Genomic DNA, 24,179 nt, shown 5'->3' with positions numbered 1-24,179 from the left:
CGACGAGAGAAAGCTGGTAGTCCACGGAGGAATACATGATGTAATTGCCAGAGATTCAAGCCAACAAAGGTTATCCAAGAGCATGACAAGAGAAAGTCGGAAGTCTACGAAGGAATACATGACTTGATTTAATTGCCAAAAAAGATTATCCAAGAGCCGACACTTTTTGATGAGTATCGTGGAGATAAGCGAGCAAGAGATCGAGGCTCAGACTAAGTAGCAATGAGCTAGCAAAGGCATCTTTTGGAGAATTTACAGGATTTGACCATGAAGAAAAGATCAGCGTTTACTTGGACTATGAAGGGCAAGATCACATATGTAATCTATTTTCATGTAAAGAAATCTGTTTTCTAGAAAAGTTATTCTAATGGAATTGAATTCAAGATCAACATCTCCTTTTCTTTTGCATTCATGCATTTGCATTGCATCACATCAAATGCATTTAAATCCATAAAAAGACCCTAATTAGTTAAAGTTATTAAAAAGAGAAAGAAAAAGAGAAAGAGAGAAGAGGGTCACGGCTCAGTGAAAAAGAAGTTGAATGGGAATTAACGACGTTCCCTTACATATCCTCGACTTTTGTGTCAGGAGGGATAGCTTACTCGGAGAAGGGGGTGTTTGGAAATGAAAATCATCCCATCAATGTCATACATGAGGAAATGACTGAACAAAGAAACCTTGAGGGCATTCGCCCTTACGAACCGGGAATTTCTTTAAACAATTGGACTGCAGAAGAACTTCCTGTAATCTTTAGGAATTTTACAGAGCAATATTCAGAACACTCTTATTGCTCTATAGCCTAGGAGTAATGAGATTTCTTTTGTGAAATAGGCTCATGTTCGGACATTTTTATTTTCAATAAAACATACTTTTATTATTCATCCGAGTAAATATTCTTTCATTCTGATTCTTTTGATCTTTGACATTCTTTATAAATTTTCATTTCATGTAAATAGTCATTTTTGAATTCATTTATTCCTTGTATATTCTTTTGTGTGCCTATCATAGATCCCTAAATATCAATGACACGAGCCACGATACTACAGATTCAGAGTTCCTTTTGAGTGCGATATGTGTTTAGAGGAATCTCAGTACTTTGAAGGTGACAAAAATTGTGACTTGTTTCTGAATTTGTTGAAAATGGTTTTTTACCCCATGAAGTGGTGGTAGGAAATATAGCCTTAGAGGAAGGAAAGATTGTGAAATTGGAATTAGCCGAGGAGACAAGACAAGGCCTTGTTGAGACTATTATGGGAATTCAAAAATGTGGTCCAAAAACGCATGCAGGAGGATTTGCAATTGCCAGAATGAACATGAGGTTTTGGGACACTGTTGGTCGACCATGAAAAGGGATCGTATCAGTTGTACAATGAATGCCAAATTTAAGGGAGTCAAGACTTATGGGGCATGTATGTTATGGGCCCGAGCTCGTCAAAAGTTTCAAGCTGACAATGACTCATCTTTGTGGACGTCAACTGCTCCATTAGGAGGGGAGATAGCTTCATATGCCAATATTACAAAGTCAAAAGTCATCCATCTCAAAAAAAAAGAAAAAAAATTATATATAACTGCACAATGCCAAAAGTTTGCAGTCTTTTCAAAGATAATGCGCCATGCCACAGTATAACAAAGGTTCCCAAAAGAAAAGAAAAAGAAAAAAAATTACAGAAGATGACCGAGACTGGTAAAAATTGGCATAAGAAACTACCGCCTACTCTCTATGCTTACGCTGGGGAAAACACCTTTAATTCCAGTTGTTTCAAAGGTTCCAACCATCATTCTTGGAATGGGTACATTGTTTGGCTTTCCTAAGCAGTCTAATGTGTCGTCAATAACTGCGATTGTTAGCTCCAAGCGGTGGCCATTGATTTCCAGGTATGGGGCATCAGGCCGTACATAGTCTCTGAAGCTTAAAATGATAGATTCTTCCTTCAAAACCAGTTTCTGACAAAGTGGATGACGGTATCATGAAGGAAGCTCTCTTAGACTTCTATACAAGTTCAGGGAATAGGAAACCTGATCAAATTATTATTTTTAGGGATGGGGTTAGCGAGTCTCAATTCAATCAAGTTTTGATCAAGTTATTGAGTCTTGCAAGTTCCTTGACAAGAAGTGGAACCCTAAAGATTGTGATTATTGTTGTACGAAAAACCATCATACCAAGTTTTTTCAGCAGGGATCTCCTGACAATGTGCTACATGGTACTGTCATTGACAACAAAGTATGCCATCTAAAGAACAATGATTTTTACCTTGGTACCCATGCTGGAATGCTTGGAATCACAAGGCAGACCCACTATCATGTTCTTTTAGACCAAGCTGGGTTTTCGGCTGATAATCTGCAAGAGTTTGTTCATTCTCTATCCTATATGTATCAAAGAAGCACCACAGCCATATATTTTGTGGCTCCTATTTGCTACCTCATTTGGCAGCTTCACAGTTGGGGGCAATTTATGAAGATTAGGGATGCTTCAGAAACATCATCGAGTCATGGTGGGATGTATGCTCCGGGAGTAATCTCTATACCTCAGCTTTCCAGGTTGAAGGATAAAGTCAGCAACTTCATTCTTGTCTGCTGAGAATCATTAAACCATCTTTTTGTAGGGTTTAGCAAACAACAGCCAGGACTGTTGCTGGGACAATCCCTTTCATGGGTTTATGAATCAAGATTTTTCCTCCAAGCTTTGATGGAGTCAAGAATTGAATACCTCTAGTAAACTTAACTTGAAAGTATTCATCCTAAGCAAACGTACCAAGAATGGATGACACAGACTTATGACAAAGAAGGTTCATCCAAAAAGATTTCATAAAGGAAACCTTGTGCTGAAGAAGATCTTTCCCATGCAAAAGGATGCCGAATTGGTAAAGGCCATATGTTGCGAAGGGGGCTTTCTCTAGAGGTGTACTGATTTTGACAAGAAATGGATAGGAAGAATTTATCTGATCCAGTGAATTCAGACTCGGTCAAGGAGTACTTTGTCTGAAGGAAGCCAAGGTGAAAACCCGCAAAAGGCACTTTGGGACTTCTATTTCAAAAGAAAAAAAAAGAGAAGAAAAAAAAGAAAAAAGAAAAAAATAAAAATGGAGAGGCCAAGGTGAAAACCCGCAAAGGGCGCCTTGAGACCAAAGGGGTTTTGAGTTGAAAACCCGAAAGGGCAGCTCAAATTTGGAAAGTCATGCAGTGACCTTGCTATACTGGATTCGACGAGAAGTGAAGTATGTTACATATCGAGGCATCAACGAATTACTTTGGATCTTTTAAACACATGTTGAACTCAAAAAAGTCTTTATGGAGCTGGTGTATAGACGCTTAAGTGGCGATATCTGGGGCATCTGATTTCTGTCCTATTTACTATCTTTGAATTCTTTTTCTTCGCAAAGATATGTTCTCAGGTTAATCTTTTCGCATTCCTTCCAATAATTTGTCCAAATCTAATTATCCTCAGAATCCATTTATTTGTCTCCCATTATTCATAAAGCATGTTGCATTGAAATAATGATAGATGAACTAAAATATCTTCACAAATGAAGTTTTGCATATTACTCTAGAAATTTCTAGATAATACAAGAAACTGTAACAAGACAATTGTTTAAGGAATTCTCATATGTATGGGTTGGAGATACTCGAGAGATTTTCTTCTTCAGTCCAAAAGGTGGTTGGACGTTTTAAGCAATATTGATCTTAAGAAAGGATCCTTTCATAAATATCTTCAGTGGGTCGTTACATTCGGGAATGGTAAGGTAGACCAAATTGATGGAGAAGATTCGAGGCATACGAGCAGAGTATGATTGATATGTCGAGAAGAATGAGGTGGAAAGCTCGATAGATGAATGAGTGATGACGTCTAAAATAGGAGTTATTTTCATAAACATTTTGCATCATAATATGTCTAATTAGGAGCATTTGACTTATTTCGATCATGGCATCTTAATTATTTGGCATAAGCATAAATTCCAGGAAATCAATTCTACAGGTGGATTCCCCAGTGGACAATGTAGCAAGATTGATTGAAAATTACAAAATTCAGCGCCTTAATCCCCTAAGCAGTAGGGTAACAGGTTAAATTTGCAGATCTTATTCTCCCTAAGCAATAGTGGAGCAGATCGAAGACCCGCCTTAATCCCCTAAGCAGTAGGGTAACAGGTTAAATTTGCAGATCTTATTCTCCCTAAGAAGTAGTGGAGCAGATTGAAGACTCGCCTTAATCTCTTAAGCAGTAGGGTAACAAGTTCGCAGATATTATCTCCCTAAGCAGTAGCGGAGCAGATCGATGACGACTCGCCTTAATCCCCTAAGCAGTAGGGTAACAGGTCAAAATTGCGGATCTTATCTCCCTAAGCAGTAGTGGAGTAGATTAAAGATGCGCCTTAACCCCTTAAGCAGTAGGGTAATAGGTTAAAGTATAGCATATCTGGCCTTCAGGTGTTCACGCTGAAGCAAATCCAAGATGATTTGGCGTCTCTGTATTGTCAAAGAATAAATCGAAAAAACAGATTTGGTATCTCCATATTCGATGGAAAGCAGATCGAAGACATAGCTAATTTAGCTTTCACGTGCTTATGATGAAGCAAATCTAAGATGATTTGGCATCTCTGTATTGTCAGAGAACAAATCGAAGTTTGGCGTCTCCATATTCGACGGAGGGCAGACACATAGCAGATCTGGCCTTCAGATGTTTATACTGAAGTAAAATCCAAGATGGTTTGGCATCCTTGTGCTTACAAGGAACAAATCGAAGACATAGCTGATTTGGCTTTCACGTGTTTACGTTGAAGCAAGTCTAAGATGATTTGGCATCTCTGTATTGTCAGAGAACAAATCGAAGTTTGGCGTCTCCATATTCGACGGAGGGCAGACACATAGTAGATCTGGCCTTCAGATGTTTATACTGAAGCAAGACCAAGATGGTTTGGCATCCTTGTGCTTACAAGGAACAAATTGAAGACATAGCTGATTTGGCTTTCATGTGTTTACGTTGAAGCAAGTCTAAGATGATTTGGCATCTCTGTATTGCCAGAGAACAAATCGAAGTTTGGCGTCTCCATATTCAATGGAGGGTAGGCACATAGCAGATCTGGCCTTCAGATGTTTATACTGAAGCAAGATCCAAGATGGTTTGGCATCCTTGTGCTTACAAGGAACAAATCGAAGACATAGCTGATTTGGATTTCACGTGCTTACGTTGAAGCAAGTATAAGATGATTTGGCATCTCTGTATTTTCAGAGAGCAAATCGAAGTTTGGCGTCTCCATATTCGACGGAGGACAGACTTATAGCAGATCTAACCTTCAGATGTTTAGACTGAAGCAGATCCAAGATGGTTTGGTATCCTTGTGCTTACAAGGAGCAAATCGAAGACATAGCTGATTTGGCTTTCGCGTGCTTACGCTGAAGCAAATCTAAGATGATTTGGCATTTCTGTATTGTCAGGGAACAAATTGAAGAAGCAGATTTGGCGTCTCTGTGTTTGATGGAGAGCAGATCGAAGATATCAACATGACAGTCATGAGTTTGCAAGAAGCAGATTGAAGCCGTCAAGTGGCCAATTAAAGAAGATCAAGAACTCAAGACTCGGCAAGACCGGGCAAAATTGGTCTTTTTATAGTCTTTGCTCTATTCCTGTTACACAGCAATTCGCAAAGAGGGGCACTATAGACACTCAATTTTGCCCAGGCCCAGAAATAAGTCCAAAAATGAAGATTTCAGTCCAGAATTACAAATATAATTTGGCCCGATCGGAATGGCCCATTACTTGAAAAGATTTAAGGTCCATCTACAAGTTTGACTCATATGGAAATATAATCTTCAATGATATGCAATCTTAGATGTGATATGCAATCTTAGATATGATACAATCTTAGATATGATTGCAATCTTAGATGTGATTGCAATCTTAGATATGATACAATCTTAGATATGATTGCAATCTTAGATATGATATACAATCTTAAAAGATAGGATTTTGTAATCTTGGAGATATCCTTTAATCTTAAGCGTTGATATAATTGAGCTGTACCGTTAGATTTGAGGAGGCACAACTATAAATAGAAGCCTCTCCCCTCATTGTAAAACGACTTGACTACACTTGAGTTTTGGGAAGCAATAAGAATTCCTGAGAGCATTCACTCAAAATTTTCTCCCTCTTGCGTTCTTATTTTCTACGGTTTGTTCTTATTTATTCTTTGTTCATCTTCGTTTTCAACTTTTTTATTTAATCCCTATCTCCTTAATTTTTTTAATTCTCTTTTATATTTTATTTTTTAATAATTTTAGTATTATATCAAATTTTTTTATTAAATTTTATATTATTCATTGTTTTAAAAAATATATTTTATTTAATTGAAAAAGTTTTTTTTTTCTTAAATAAGGCAATATTTGGTGTTTAGAAATTTGGAAAATAGTGCCCTAACATGCTGGGTTGCGATTTTTTCGTTTGACTAAATAACCAAATATCCTTTCTAATAAATTTTCAAAATCATGAGATAATTTTAGTTACGAGGATTTAAAACATCGTGTCCTAACATGCTGGATGTGATGTTTGTATACTTTCAGAACAAAGGAATCTCAAGTTTCAACTTTAAATTATTCAAGTTTTAAAATCTTTTCAAATTTTCTGACATTAAGACAAAAAAATTATTCAATTTGGTACCAATTTTGGGCGTTACGAGGGTGCTCATCCTTCCTTGTACGTAACCGACTCCCGAACCTATTTTTCTCATAATTTCGTAGACCAAAATTAATGTTTTAAAACAAAACATTTTATAAGGTGATCCAATCACACCTAAAAAGATTGGTGCAAAGTTCGATCCCCGTTTTTCAAACACCCCTTTAAAAAATGGTTTCGACAGTTAGTTTAACCGCTGGGCGACTAATGCTACCTTGAGCAACATCTAAGTTGGGCATCACGCAGTCGTGCAAAGTTCGTTGCTCTATATGCAATTGTGGTGGTTGTCGAATCTCTTCTTGCGGATTTTCAATAGGTTGCTCCCTTGGTGGAAATGGAATGCATATAGGGTGTTGCACCCTATTTATGTGTGTGATGATACGTTTCAGTTCTGGCTCAAATGGTAAGACACCGTTATCAGTTCAAGCCATACAATGTTTCCTACAAGCAAGAGATAGTGAAGAAAATTAATTAAAATTGGAAAAAAATAAAAACAAATAGAAAATAATGTCATATCTATAAATTCTAGTTTGGCTACTTGTCTCTACGTAAAAGTGTACACTAAAAATTACTCAATCTTACACCATCTTCCCTAGAAATAGCGCCAAGAATTTAACCCAACTTCCACGTGCCTGTTAAAATGTATGATTTTATGAAACTAGTTTAAAGAGCGGGTTTTAACTATAAGCAATATTTATAGTTCCAATAGAATACGAAGTATTCCAAGGGGTCGAACTAAAAGGATGAGGCGATTGAGCAATAGCTAGCATACACTACAAACACGATTTTATAGTAAGACAATTTATAACAAGATAAATTTGTAAGAAAATTAAATATTCTACTCTAAGGACTAAATTGCAAGAAATGTAAAACTAAAGGACTATCTAATAATTACTAATAGGGGTTGGTTGACTTCAACATGGTTCACTAAACCTCAAACTAAGGACATAAATTGTGTAAATTACTAAGTGGCTCCATTTTATCTTCCAATCTCAATTTTGCCAACTTAGACGAATTAGGTCTGGTTTATCTTCCGACCTCGCTGGTTAATCCGGGACTAATGAACGGGTGCGCAACAATATTACCTTCCAATCTCACTTTATCTAGATATTTCCCTAGGGACGTCACTACCTAAGTTGTCACATCCCATATTTTTATTAATATTTGCACAAGAATAAGAACAAGGAAGTGAAGTGGTCTAGTGGTTTAATTCTCCTTAACTATCCTAGTGGTCCTAAGTTCAATCCCACATGTTCACACTCCTTTTGTTTAATTTTTAGATCTTTTTCCATGTACTTTTTGTGCTTGCCGTCCACCCCATTTTCACCATAAATGGAGGATTTCTTTCCTCCAATATAGGTTAAACTTACCTCAAATTTAAGAAGCATGATCCTCTTTTTCACTCATTGTCTCCCTCTTATTGCCAAACTTCATACCTTACCTTTAGTTGAGGTTCATTGAACCTAGTCATGGTTGACCTAGCTCTCACCACCCCTTTGTCGTCCCTACCTCCCTTTTTCTCTCATTTTCTCTCATTTTTATTTCTTTTCTCATCTATTTTTTCTCCATTTTGCAAAATAACCACCACCATTTCTTTTAATCTTTGCTCTTTTCCTCCACCATTACCAAGCCCTCCACCATTGTTCACCACACCTTGTGGTAGTTGTACCTCCTCTCCTCCTCTTTTTCCCTACCATCGCCACCAGGATGGGCCACCGTGCACCACCATGGGTCCCATTTCTCCTTCATTTTTATTTTTTTCCTCCTTCTCTTTGTACGGAACTCCTTTAATTTCTTCGTCTCTAACCACTACTCCCTCATCACCAGACCTCCGTCGAACCATCACCGTCGCCATTGTAGAACTGCTGTCATTGCTGTTATCGCCATTAATCGAATTTCTTCCCTTTCTTCCTCCTCTATTTTTTCGTTTCTCATATTGAATTAACTTACACATTCTCTTTGCTCTATCAATTCTTTTAGATCCCTTAACTCATCAATCTCTTTCCCTTCTCGATTAATTGCCCATCCCAGTTTAACCAAGTTGTAAGTGTAGGTTATTTAGATGGTAAAATCCTTCTCTTGGTGATTTCATACCATGGCCAAATGGTATAATGGCCATAGGGACAATATTGATATTATTATTTATTATTTATTTATTATCGTACTAATACTATTTCATATCATTTGATAGACCAAACGATAATATAGGGGAGACCCTAAGTTCGCATTAAAAATCATACTTCAAACATAAAAATTTCTAAATGAACTTCTAAAAAGAATTCTAAGTGACTTTAAAGCCATTTTAAAGTACTTTTTTGTCCAATCGAACTTGACGTTTTTATAAAGTAGCTTAGACAATGAATATGTTATTATCGAAAATCCTTTTATAAACCTCCTATAGTACCCAACCAAACAAAAAGAAACTTCTCACTTCTATAACATTCTTCAAGGGTTTCCAATCCATAATGAAAGTGATCTTACTAAGTTCAACTGGATACCTTCAATAGATACAACATATTCTAAAAATTCTACCTCACGAAGCCAGAATTGTAACAACCCGTTTTTAGTGGAAATGAGAATGGTGGTTTCAAAACCTCGTACTCTGATAACTAAGTTAGTAAATATTATTTATTAATATCTAAAGTTTGTTATAGTGTTATATTGAATTTTGATCTGATGAATTTTATCTATTGGACAATTAGTAAAAATACAAATGGTTCGAACCTAAAGTTAGTGGCTTTGGAAAATGAGGTATTGAGACTTCGTTTTCATAAACTGAGCCTATATATGGAGTTGTTTTATAAGTGAATTAAGGTTTGTATAGGTAATTTTATCAAATTATTGACTAATTAAGGTACAAAGACTAAATTGTAAAAACCATAAAAGTTAATCGCTATTGAATTTTATTAGCTAAAATATTTAATTAGAAATTGTTTAACGCTTTAAGTGACAATTTACCAATTTTTAATATTAGTGGAGAGTGGGAACATGAATTTTCACTTTATTTTGTTAATAAATTATGGTAAACAAAGAAATGGAAAGTGTTGTCGTCCATTTTCTTCATTTCTTCCATTGAAATTTCTCCCTAAGTAACCAAAGGAAGACATTTTTATCTTCAAGCATTCATACTTTGCAAGTAAGCAATTTTGAGGTAGACTTTCTTTTTTAATTTTTACATTTTTGAGATTGTTATAGCTTAATTTAGCTAGCCCTAGTATTAAATCATAAAATTATTAAAGTTTTAAAATGTTTCTATTGATGGTTTTTGAGATTTTTTATGTTTAATGGTAGGAGTTGAAGCTTAGAAATGTAATAGGACTAGTTTGTAAAGTGAAATTTGTTAGTTTTGGGAGTAAAATGAAAATATTTCAAAATTGGCATGAAATTTATATAATTATTGATTTTAGAGGGGTTTTCAAGGATGAAGTTGAAATCGGAATGAAGAACGGGGCTTAAATATGAAATTTATGATTGTTTTGATTTTAGGGACTAAATTGAATAAATAAAAAATTTTAAGGGCATTTGAATAAAGAAATTGAGTTGATATATGTTTATAATAAGGTGCAATAAAAGAGTTAAAATTGATAAATTGAATTGAATAATTGTATAGATCTGGAATTAAACCAAATTAAAAGTAATCGTGAAAAAAGGCGAAATTGTTGATTAGTCCTTAGAGAATTGTTCATTTTTTGTTTGTCCAAGTAAGTTCATATGGTAAGATTGTACTTAATTTTCTATATATTTGAATTATGAATTTGCGTATCTTGATAGTAAATTAAATTGTTTGCAATTTGGTGCAAAAAGGTGAGGTATGAACTAAATCGTAAGGAATTGATCAATTAATTGATAATTGAATACGGTGAATTGTAAATTGAAATAATTAAGGAATTGACCTTGAATTGGATTGAAATAGGATATGTTATATGATAAATTGATGATTTGATAAAACGAGCTGAATTGATTCGATTTAGATCGTTGATAGTGAGAAGGACCAAATTAAATATATGTGAAAATATGATATAATGTGATAAAAGTGATATTGAAATAGTATTTTTATGTGCTATGCTATCATATTTGAGAATTGATTTTTGGTTAATGAAATTATGTAATGAAATTGAGAAATTGTTACCCTACTAATTGTTCGAGTAGAGTCGAATATAATTGGCATGCCATAGGATAGGAAGAGTTCAGGGTTTTTACGACTACGAGTCGAGGAGTGTTGGACACACCTATATGTTGGTTATACTGACCAGTGTTGGGAACATCTATTTTTCGATTTTGCCGACTAGCGTTGAGCGCCACTACTATTTCAGATTTATCTGATAGGCACTGGGTGCCAAATTGGTGTGATTGGTTGGATTTGTATATCCATTTGAGTCCAAGTTAGGTTAATAGGGATATGTATAATTTAAATGGAATAAATAACATTCAAATTGAGTTGATTTAATGATTGGACGATGCATATACATATTGTGAATCGATTATACAAGTCTGGAGGGCCAAAATGGAAATATGACAAACCGATGAATGTGATTCTGAATTCGTATTATGAAACGAAGTAGTGATTGACATTTGATGTATATTTGATATAAAGATGGATTAATAAGATGTGGAAATGAAGTTCATTTGGTTTAATATGAATTAGGTTGAGAATGATATTGAATGTGATTCTAAGTGATTGGGTTTGTTTTATATTTGAATTGCTATAAAATGTGGTTAAATGTTTAGTCACCTTTTTTTATATTTGATTGTTCATGTTAGGAAAAGTTACCAAGCTAAGTAGCATGTATTGTTCTATTGTAAACTGAGATAAGTTAATGGTTTAATGTCTATGAACTTACTAAGCATTGTATATGCTTACCTCGTTTGTTTTCCCTTTCCTTGTAGACTGCCAACTTGTGGAACAAGTCAAGCGGATCATCCAAAGCTCACACTATCCTGATATTGGTTCAGTAGTCTTTTGACCGTATTAAGGCTCGATTATGTATGTTTTGGTTTACTTGTATAGTGATATGGTTTAAAATCCTTGTTGGTATGATTATGGAAAATAATATGCTTAGTTGAAAACATATACATTTAGTAAATGATTGAATTGTGCATTTGGTATTTGAAATGACATTTTGAGTATGCAGTTACATAAGTAATATGATGTCATGATATGGATAAAAGACTTGGTTAACGAGGTTGAGTTTATTTAAGTTAATTTGATATGTTTTGATGCCAAATTGTGGAAATGTTGGATTAGTTGGTTTGAAAGGGAGATATATGATATTTTGGCATGTTTATAGAGTTTATAAATGTATATGGGCTTTATGTAGATAAGTATTATCTTGGATGTCAATGGTTATGGTATGCATATACTACTTGTTTTGATGGCTATATGTTTATAAACCTTATTATGTGTTCATGCTCATTTCAGTTGTAATGTTGTGGAACTATATTGTCGTTAGCATTTAAAGTGATATATGTCTTGTAATTGAAAAGTGTGTGTTTGTGAATGAGGATGTCAATACTTTGAGTGCCTAGGTGAATGGGTTGATGTTCATGTGACTATTGAGGAATGAATAAGTATTGAGGTTGTCTGTGATTACTTAAGTAAAGAAATGGATGCATGTTTGAATACCATTTGATGTATATTAGTAAACTGATTGAACATGGTTTAACTGAGGTCATTTGTGGTATTTCAAATGATTTAATATAGGTTGATTGAGTGCCTTTATGCACCATTGTATTGATCCATAAATATGGGGCATGATTTCCAAACTTGTCGTTTTTGGCCATTTGGGTAAAAATATCGATATCATGGACTAAGGTATTGGTACTTTACCAAATGAACAATTTTTTTAAAAAAATGGACAAAATGCCAAATTGGTTTCGATACCCATAAAAGTATCGATACTTATTTGTTAAGGAATGATACTTTTTGAAAGCATCAATAAAATGGTTTTGTTTCAAATTTCCAAATTTGAAAAAATGTCAAACGGTATCGATACCGTATTTAATATCGATACTTCTTAATGGGAGTATAAACCTAGTTCCAAAGTTTTAAAAATTTTCAGATTGGTCCTTAATCATGCTTGAATCTATTAAATTATGGTTGTATGCTCGAATTAGTCTTTGTTTGGTTCATAACTTCTATTATGCATGTATTTAGAATAACTTGATAATTTAAATTGAATTCAATTTATGATTTGCATATGAATATTCCGGTAACTATAGTAGCATCCTGAAACTCATGTCCGACAATTAGACCAGGCGAGGGTGTTACAAGAACTCACAATTGCTGAACTTAGCAAAATGTTGTCTACACATCAGAGTTTGTATTAATAATTCTTTATTCTATAATTTTTTTTACATTTTTATTTACTTTATATTTTTTAAACTACTTTTGATACTCATTTAGTAAAAAATTATTATCAATTATTTTTTTTAATAATTTTCTTATACAAATACTTAAGTAAATAGAAATCATTGTGAAACTAAAACTGGAATTGCTTTTCCAACAAAGAAAAAGGAACGAGTCACCACCGACTCTAATAATATTATATAAACTCAGTAGTACCCTCGCTTTAAATCCATATTTCATTACACTAATATCATTGGTTATAATTTTCTTCGTTCAATTTCAAGTCATTGATTGTCTTTGAGAAATACTTAGATCACAAGAAACCATGTCATATCATCAAAGAAAATTACTACAGATAGAAGTTTATTCATCCCAAAACGAAAGATATCGGTAATTCATGGAAACCATTGGCTACATGGGAGAAAAATTTCTACATGAAAGTGGGTGCAAAGTCATGGGAAATATTTGTTGAAAAATAATTTGTTTTAAATTGATAAAGTATTCAAGTGGGATGATTCGATTGGTTTAAAAGCTTTTCAAGAGGCCAAACAAAGATTTGGGAAAATTATCATGGTTTGCCTTGCAAAAACTAGTTGCCAAGTAATGCAATAGATATGTATATCGATGATATTGATTGAAATGCCAAAATCGACCCAAAACTTTTTTCGGAAATAAAATTTATTTTCGATGATAAAGAGCAGGAGGAGAAAGATGAAGTTAAAAAGATGGATTCGTTTTCGATTCCATTAGAGCAAATTTCAGCCACTGGATGGGATGAATATAAGAAACCTATATCACGATTACCTTTTATAGGTGAAAAAAATCATTAAATATGAAATAAAATAATTTTATTTGATAAAAAAAAAGTGTGGATTCGAACAAATTTGATATGCCTTAAGTCTGAATGCAAACCCAACTAAATACAAACACCTATATCTAAGAAAAAAAAAAGGAAAAAAAAAAAAGAAAAGAAAAGAGAAGACATTAACGTAGTATACTAGTTTTTTTTATTATGTAAAGTTGATTTACATGTTGAATTATTTTTATTTAATTAGTTATATATATTTAAAAAATACATGATTAATTATTTTTAATTCTTGTAATATAAAATAATTATGATATATAATAAGATGTTGCTTATATATAGATTTCAATTGTTAAAATTACAATAAAATGTAATTCGAAATTTTTATTTAGTTATAGTATAATAGTAAAATATTTTATTATTTCAAGAAAAAACAATTTAAAATAATAAGATATTGCTTATCATATAAATTTAAATATTTTAAATTACAATGAAAGTGTAATTTAATGTTTATTCGATTTTACTTATGCAAACTTTTCTATTAATTTTTTTAGTTCCGACATAACAGCATAAACAATAGTTTAAATCACAATGAATGTATATTTCAACATTAATTTAAAATATAATCAATATTGTCGATTGAGTCTTTATTCGATTAGCATCGGTATTGTTGTCAGTATAGGAGGACGTGAGTTCGAGTATGTTGAAACGCATTATCCTCCTATTTAAGGAGTGAGGAGAGACTATAGGTAGTTCTAAACAGTGTATCAAAAAAAAAAGATATGATAAAAACCTATATAATGAGATTAATGTTCAAAAAAATATAATTTAATATTTATCAAATTTTATCTATTCAAATGTTTAGTTTTAATGTAATAATAAAAAACATTTTCCATATTTAAGGAAGAAACAATATAAAATAATAAAAATTTTCTTATTTAGATTTTTTTTTGTTGAATTATAAGAAGAGGGAAAATCCTTAACTGCAACGCGGCTAGCACAACTTGAACTAAAATCACACTTGGGACAGTGAACAACCTAACTATCAGGCCAACACACAGATTTCATATATTTGAATAATTTAAATTACAATAAAATGTAATTCAAGATGAATATAAAAGTATAATTCAACATTATGATTTTAATGTATTAATAGTTATCAAATTAAATATTAAATTTAAATTTAATGTAAAAATATTAGTTTTAATTTTTGAAATCCACTTAAAAAAATTTTAACATTTCATATTTAAAATATATATTTTTAAACAGAATAAAAAATTAAATTAAATTAAATATTTAAAATATATTTTTAATATAGAATAAAAAATTTAATTAAAGACAAATAAAGATAATTAAAATTAAATTATATGTAAACAAACTGAAATTCAACTTTCTAAAAAAATTAAAATGAAATCTAATAAACATATTTAAATGTTCTCAATCTTGATCTTCTTCTTCAATCTATCCTCCTCGTCATCATCCTCTTTCTTGATCTTCTTCTTCAATCTATCATCCTCGCCGCCATCTTCAATTAAAATTGGTTCTTGCATTTTAGCACAACATCATGAATCATCAAAGCTTGAATTTTAGTTCCATGATAATTAAAAATTAAAATAGTAAAAAGTGAATAAAAATAAAATATAAATATCACAAAACAACCTCATGTTCGATTAAATTGATTTTCCACCACATTCTAGTACCTTGTTAATGTTAACAAGTGAACCTAATAAATAATACCAATAATGATTTTGTTTTCCTAGCTTATTTTAAATTCCACTTGAAAGTGTTAGAATGTTTATAAAGCTCAATTTACTTTTAATTGGCATATAATTGTAACACTAGCTAAATGACAATTAATCTAAAATGATAATTGCAAATTAAATACTAAGATAAAATTAATATATATAAAATAATTTAGTAATATAATATAAAAAAATTCAAAAAACATTGGTAGCAAACATATACTAATTATTGCAATAATATTGTTTACTATATATACAACTACTATTGTTATTAAATAATTTAAGGCGTTGTTGAATTAAAGTGGGGTGCACAGAATTATAAACCAAGAAGAGCTACTATATATAGTACGCTATGAAAGCTAAGCAGGCAGCTGGAATAGCTCAGTTGGTTAGAGCGTGTGGCTGTTAACCACAAGGTCGGAGGTTCAAGCCCTCCTTCTAGCGCTTGTCACATTTTTTTATGGTTTAATTTGAAGCCCAACTCTACCCAATATCAAAACTGACCTGACTCAATACTAAAGGAAAACAAAACATTAACAATATTTTACCAATAAAATACATACATAGGAATTTACCAAATTTAAAAAATTTATTATTTTTTCAAAATTAGTAACATAATCAATTACCACCCATGCTATTGTGGATCTGTTCTTATTTTAATATTTTATATTTTAAAAAAAATTACAAATTTATTTTAAAAGTTATTTTTTATTTAAAAAATAATCTATAGTTCTAATTGAGTTGTTGTCATGAAAAAAAAAGTTAATTGGCACCCCACTATAGGTAAGTCTTTTTTTGGGGGGGGGATTAAAGTTCTTCAGACAACTAGTAGTTTGTTTTTAACCCAATACAAGTATATACTTAATTTTTTAATAGAAACAAAAATGCAAGATAGTAAATGTGTGCTTTCTTCAATTGCCTCACTGCAACAACTAAAGTTTTTTCAGTTTATGTACTCTCCTATAGAAACTCACTAGAAAGCAATCAAACGAATCCTCTTATACTTGAAAAATACTATAAATTATGGCCTATGAATCATTGCCAATTTTAAAACATTCATAGCATATATGCAGATGGGGATTAGGCTACGGGCCCAACAAATCATGCTTCCGCCATTGGATATATTCTCTTCTTTGGGCACACTCCTACTAGTTGATTGTCGAAAAAATAACCAACTATAGCCAGGTCCTCGACTCGACTTGTAGCACCCCAAACTCGGCCCAGAAGTTATGGCCGGATCCGGCATGCCACATCAAAAACGTTAAAAAAAATTTTCCATTCTAAGTCCAGAAAATCGTACTTGATGTTCAAAAGATTAATTCATTAAAGGATAAAGTGAATGAAAGCTGTGCACCAGGTAGGAAACCGGAAAAGAGGTGGTGAGTCCATCGGACTGCTTAAGTACCAAGCTCCCTTAGGATCCAATCCTAGACATGCATACTGCCATTGCCACACCTTAACGTCATGGATATTTCTAGGAAACCGATTTAATTAAGTCATTTTTAGGAAAAGTGATTAATTTTGGAAAATACTTTCATTGCGGAAGCTTTGCTTGTTGTCGTGTTATTTTGAAATCAACTGTTGTTTTTGAAAACGCGCCCTAAAGCTATCCAATTTCAACAGTTAAAATAAGTATTACCTATCTTAGTAATACATATTAAAAACCATCAAAAATAAATAAGCGGCCTTATTACATTTAAAAACCCAAAACTTCAAACGTAAATAAAAGGATGTCCAGTTCACCAGAAGAAAATCAAACTTTCAGAACAGGTGGCCACTCCGAATTCCCTCACAGCTCCAAGCCCACTATGGTTGGGGATTACCTGCGTGGATGAAAATAAAAGGGATGAGTTTGGGGAAACTCAGTGTGTAAAATAACCCAACCATAGTCTAAATCAGCTCAACCCACAGAAACAGAATAAGTTGGCCTTAGCCCAGAACAGAATTCAGAATAAAGCCCATAGGCCCATAACAGAACAGAACAGATATTACATGTTTATGCAGAAACCCAACCATATCCAACCGTATACACCCCCATACCAACCTTACACCGTGTGGGGAGACAACTCGACCCACCTAACAGCTACACACCACAAAATTTGCAGCATGGCTGCCAGAACAGATAATGTGACAGAGTCACCAAATACAGATAATCGTGGCAGAGCCACCAGAACAGATATATGTGGCAGAGCCACCAGATCAGATATTTGTGGCAGAGCCACCAGATCAGATATTTGTGGCATAGCCACCAAAACGCTTCCTCCATAATATAACTCATGTCCCCATGCAACAGATATATAATCATGGCATACATCATACAGAATCAGATCGCTATGCTTTTCAGTCAAAATTAACCCTACGGGTATAACGGTAATTTTGCAGCTAGGGGTATAACAGTAATTTTCCATACATAGGGGTATTATAGTAATTTAGCTATTTCAGGGTTTTCATGCATATCCTAACTATTTACGTACTATCAAAACACTTACCGCGCATACTTACCGAATTGGGCCCGTTGGCCCATGAACCCGATCTTTGGCCCATTAAGCCCAAATTATCAAAATGTACGAAATCGCGCGTACTGCAGTTTATTACTTTAGATTACCAAATATACAAACCCAACTATTTTACGAGCATTCGCACACTCGAAAATTTCCAAAATACCGACTTTTCGGCATTTCGGCATTTCGGCTTTTGCCAATCTAGTCTATGAGAGGGTGTCAGTTACACACCTGTTTGCGACGATATGCTGACGAGATCCACACAAGAACCGCCTACAATTGGATTACTAATGCGTTAATCTAACTATTCAAATACAAACTACGTATTAACCCCTTACAATATTCGGCCAACCACACCTACAGATCATAGTAAGCTTATAAGAAATCAATAAGCAACTCATTAACAAATTTTTGTCAATGTTTACTACATAATCATAATTGCACTGCAAGCTGTCTTCCTGAGCAACAGTCACTAAATTATTTATAATTGGAGCTACGAAACTCCAAATCAAGTGCCGTTAATTTTCCCTGAAAATAGACTCATATATATTTTATCCATAAAATTTTCAGAATTTTTGGTATGGCCAATCAATACCAGATTTTTCTTAAAGTTTCCCATGTTTCACTGTTTGACTAATCTGACCACTCTTCATTACGAATCAAATTTCTCATTGTACAGAATTCAAAATATGTTCTCGTTTATTCCATTTGAAACTAGACTCATTAAGATTTAATTACATAATTTATGCAGCTTCTAACTCATCTCCCACAATTTATGGTGATTTTCCAAAGTCACGTTACTGCTGCTGTCCCAAGCAGATTTATTACCAAATCACTCTTTCACACCTAACTTGCATGCTTGTTATTTAAACATGTATATCACCAATCAATCATCACATATCTATGATTTTACTTAAGTATAATCTCCATTTCATCATTTTAAAGCACAACATGTTAGCCGATTTTTCCCTTTAGCATCTAAGGCACATGCATGCTCATTTGTTTGGCTCAACTTCACCTATCTTCCATTTTTCATCAAAAGAACATGAAACAACAACCATTTCCTTCATTTTAATTCATGACTAAATGCTCACAACACAACTAAAAATCAAAATATACTTCAAGAGTTAAGGTAGAATCAAGAAGAACTCATGAACCTCAAAATAGAAGCAAGGTACCAAGAACTTACCTTCAATTTTCCTCCTCCTAATGACCGAATACTCAAGAGCTTTCTCCTCTCCTTTCTCTTCTCTAACTTTCAGCTATGATGAACAAAGATGGACAAAACTTTGTTCTTTTCACCCTTTTTTCTTTTAATAAAACTTCATATTTCATCCATTTAATTCTTTAATACAAAAGACATGAAATTCTTATCATGAAACATTTACCTAACCCATTATCATGAAACATTTACCTAACCCATTATCATGGAACATTTACCTAACCTATTATCATGGAACATTTACCTAACCTATTATCAATTTGTATCAATTTGTACCATAAATTATGGATATCAAGTGTACATCTTGTCTACAACAACATGATGGCTGGCCACTTCATGTAAAATGGGAGGTTTGTCATGCAAATCCTCCTATTTTGCACTCCTATTTATTTGACCACTTCAATTTAGCCTATAGCATTTTCAAACATTTTCACATAGGTTCTATTTCATAATTTCACCCCCTTTTTGTTATGGAACAAAAATTAACTAAAATTGCCGAGTTCTATCTTAAGCTTGGGCTTTCTAGAGGCCCACTAAAATAATTAAACATATGCCAACATTCACAGGATTCCCGAAAATTGGGGCATTACAACTCTACCCCCCTTAAAGAAATTTCGTCCTCGAAATTTACCTAATCCAAACAGATGAGGGTATTGCTGTTGCATCGTCTCTTCTGGCTCCCAAACTCAAAAGTTTCCCCTTCCTTAACTTGTTGAAAACGAGCGACCAAAGACTCATCGTTCAACTGTTTTTCCTTAATCTGATCAACCCAGGTTGGCCTCACTTGCAACTCAGCCAACAGATTTCCATCATCATACAGACTCAGACGAGCAAACATTGCTCTCAGATCAGATACAGCTCTACGACTTAGAGCATCGGCTACCATATTAGCCTTGCTTGGGTGATACTCGATCAAATAGTCATAATCCTTAAGCAACTCAATCCATCTCCTTTGCCTAAGGTTCAGCTCCTTCTGAGTCAACAAATACTTAAGACTCTTATGGTCAGTGTATATAATACACCTTTCTCCGTACAAGTAATGTCTCCAAATCTTAAGTGCAAATATCACTGCTGCCAACTCTAAATCATGAGTCAAATAGTTTCCCTCTTGAGGCTTAAGCTATCGTGATGCATATGCAACCACCTTACCCTCTTGCATTAACACGCAGCCCAAAATCATGTGTGATGCGTCACTGTACACAGTAAAATCCTTCCCAGACTCCGGCTGAATTAACATAAGTGCTTCAGTCAGAACTTTCTTCAACTTCTCAAAAGCTTCCTGTTGTTTCTTAGTCCATACAAACGGTACTCCTTTCCTTATGTGTTTTGTCAGAGGTGCTGCCATCACAAAAAAACCTTCCACAAACCTTCTGTAGTATCCTGCCAGTCCTAGAAAACTCCGTATTCCTGACATTGACCTAGGCGGCTTCCACTCCAAAATTGCTTCAATTTTATGAGGGTCCACCTTAATCCCCTCAGCAGAGACCAAATGTCCTAAGAAGGTTACCTCCCTCAACCAAAATTCACACTTGCTGAACTTCGCAAAGAGTTCCTTCTCCCTTACTACTTGCAGCACTATACGGAGATGCTTATCATGTTTCGTTTCAGTTTCAGAATATACCAGGATATCGTCAATAAAGACGACTACGAACTGATCCAAAAATGGTTGGAACACACGATTCATCAGATCCATAAATGCTGTAGGAGCATTCGTTAGTCCAAATGGCATAACCAGAAACTCGTAATGACCATACCGAGTCCTGAATGCTATCTTATGGATATCTGCCTCCTTGACCCTTAACTGATGATATCCAGATCGAAGGTCGATCTTGGAAAATACAGAAGCTCTTCTAAGCTGGTCAAACAGATCGTCAATCCTTGGTAGTGGATACTTATTATTAATTGTCAGTTTGTTCAACTGGCGAAAATCAATGCACATCCGCATCGTACCATCCTTCTTTTTCACGAATAGCACCGGTGCTCCCCATGGAGACACGCTTGGCCTAATGAAGCCCCTATCCAACAACTCTTGAATTTGAGCATTTAACTCTACTAATTCCTTCGGTTCCATCCTATACGGTGCGATAGACACAGACGCCATTCCAGGCAACAAGTCTATTCCAAACTCAACTTCTCGATTCGGAGGCAATCCTAGAAGCTCCTCCGGAAAAACATCTTGGAACTCCTTTACGGTCCTAACCTTATCCACTGTCAGTCCCTTCTCTTCCGACTGACTTAAAAATACCAATTAGGCCTCACAACCTTTCTGAATCCACTTTTCGGCTCTTAATGCCGACACCACATTGGACAAATAATCCCTTCGCTCACCTATCACCATAACCTCCTCATCCTTGGTGGTCCTTAACACCATTCATTTAACAGCACAATCCAGAGTCGCTTTATGCTTAACAAGCCAGTCCATTCCCAAAATGAGATCAAACTCTCCTAACGGTAACTCCATCAGATCTCTAGGGAAAATCTTACCTTTAGTTTCTAAGGGTACATCCCTATACAGTTTGTCTACCCTAACCGAGTGACTCAAATGACTTAGTACAGATACCCCACTCACAATCTCCTCAGAGCAGTCCAAGTTGTCCATAATCCGTTCTATGGCCTCCAACCAATATTCTGCCACATTCGGGGCTATACCAGACACGCCCCTAAAGATCTCTGCTCCGTTAGCCTGAAGTCGTTCAGAAATAGATCCTCAAATTCCGTTGCCTGAACTTGTCCCGGCAACCCTTTCTAGAATACGAAGCATTGCCTGCGACAGGGCATCATCCTCGGCACCGCGGTCATGAGACTCTACCTCTATTGCCAGTGGTACCGGTGCATCCACCGCCGGCATATGTCTCGAAGACAAAGATCTTGCTCGAGCACTTCCTCGGCTCCGTCCACGACCTCTTGTACTCATATCGTATTATCTTGATTATGAATTTTTATGCATCAATTAATATTCCAGTGTTTATTATAGATGTTTTATGAATCAGACAGTAGTTCAGAGTTTGTTTTCGCAGAATCGAAGTCTAGCTACAGTTTCAGTCTCTTATCAGATTTTCCTATGGTTTCAGTATCACCCTATCTAGAGTATCCTAGCAGGATTTCAGTACAGATAGATAATTCAGAAAAATACTCAGAAGAGTTCAGAGTAATACTTACAGGCTTGAGCCGGAGATTCGGAATACCACATTCTAAATATCTAAATTTTGAAAACTGAGTTTTTCGCATTCTTTATAAAATTTTCGTTATCGAAAATCTTTGTTTTTGTAAACCCATTCCACAACCGAGTTGTTGCAACCTAGGCTCTGATACCACTAAATGTAGCACCCCAAACCCGGCCCAGAAGTTATGGCCGGATCCGGCATGCCACATCAAAAACATTAAAAAAAAATTTCCATTCTAAGTCCAGAAAATCGTACTTGATGTTCAAAAGATTAATTCATTAAGGGTTAAAGTGAATGAAAGCTGTGCACCAGGTAGGAAACCGGAAAAGAGGTGTGAGTCCATCGGACTGCTTAAGTACCAAGCTCCCTTCGGATCCAATCTTAGACATGCATACTGCCATTGCCACACCTTAACGTCATGGATATTTCTAGGAAACCGATTTGATTAAGTCATTTTTAGGAAAAGTGATTAATTTTGGAAAATACTTTCATTGCGGAAGCTTTGCTTGTTGTCGTGTTATTTTGAAATCAACTGTTGTTTTTGAAAACGCGCCCTAAAGCTATCCAATTTCAACAGTTAAAATAAGTATTACCTATCTTAGTAATACATATTAAAAACCATCAAAAATAAATAAGCGGCCTTATTACATTTAAAAACCCAAAACTTCAAACGTAAATAAAAGGATGTCCAGTTCACCAGAAGAAAATCAAACTTTCAGAACGGGTGGCCACTCCGAATTCCCTCACAGCTCCAAGCCCACTATGGTTGGGGATTACCTGCGTGGATGAAAATAAAAGGGATGAGTTTGGGGAAACTCAGTGTGTAAAATAACCCAACCATAGTCTAAATCAGCTCAACCCACAGAAACGGAATAAGTTGGCCTTAGCCCAGAATAGAATTCAGAATAAAGCCCATAGGCCCATAACAGAACAGAACAGATATTACATGTTTATGCAGAAACCCAACCATATCCAACCGTATACACCCCCGTACCAACCTTACACCGTGTGGGGAGACAACTCGACCCACCTAACCGCTACACACCACAGAATTTGCAGCATGGCTGCCAGAACAGATAATGTGACAGAGTCACCAAATACAGATAATCGTGACAGAACCACCGGAACAGATATATGTGGCAGAGCCACCAGATCAGATATTTGTGGCAGAGCCACCAGATCAGATATTTGTGGCATAGCCACCAAAACGCTTCCTCCATAATATAACCCATGTCCCCATGCAACAGATATATAATCATGGCATACATCATACAGAATCAGATCGCTATGCTTTTCAGTCAAAATTAACCCTACGGGTATAACAGTAATTTTGCACCTAGGGGTATAATAGTAATTTTCCATACATAGGGGTATTATAGTAATTTAGCTACTTTCAGGGTTTTCATGCATATCTTAACTATTTACGTACTATCAAAACACTTACCACGCATACTTACCGAATTGGGCCCGTTGGCCCATGAACCCGATCTTTGGCCCATTAAGCCCAAATTATCAAAATGTACAAAATCGCTCGTACTGCAGTTTATTACTTTAGATTACCAAATATACAAACCCAACTATTTTACGAGCATTCGCACACTCGAAAATTTCCAAAATACCGACTTTTCGGCATTTCAGCTTTCCGGCTTTTGCCAATCTAGTCTATGAAAAGGTGTCAGTTACACACCTGTTTGCGACGATATGCTGACGAGATCCACACACGAACCTCCTACAA

The 24,179-nt window shown here is 34.7% G+C and overlaps 1 non-coding gene and 1 pseudogene across 1 annotated transcript; both read left to right on the top strand.

Annotated features, from left to right (window-relative positions):
* The first annotated feature begins 1,720 nt into the window (after positions 1-1,720).
* Positions 1,721-2,578, top strand: LOC121207594 (protein argonaute 4-like; annotated as a pseudogene).
* A 13,349-nt stretch (positions 2,579-15,927) lies between these two features.
* TRNAN-GUU (transfer RNA asparagine (anticodon GUU)) lies at positions 15,928-16,001 on the top strand. Its single transcript has one exon. It is a non-coding gene; the product is annotated as a tRNA-Asn (tRNA).
* The last annotated feature ends 8,178 nt before the right edge of the window (positions 16,002-24,179 follow it).

The sequence above is a fragment of the Gossypium hirsutum genome, chromosome A10, assembly GCF_007990345.1.
Source record: "Gossypium hirsutum isolate 1008001.06 chromosome A10, Gossypium_hirsutum_v2.1, whole genome shotgun sequence".
In the NCBI taxonomy this organism is placed as follows: Eukaryota; Viridiplantae; Streptophyta; class Magnoliopsida; order Malvales; family Malvaceae; genus Gossypium; species Gossypium hirsutum.
This window is presented reverse-complemented; position numbering and strand designations above follow the sequence as displayed.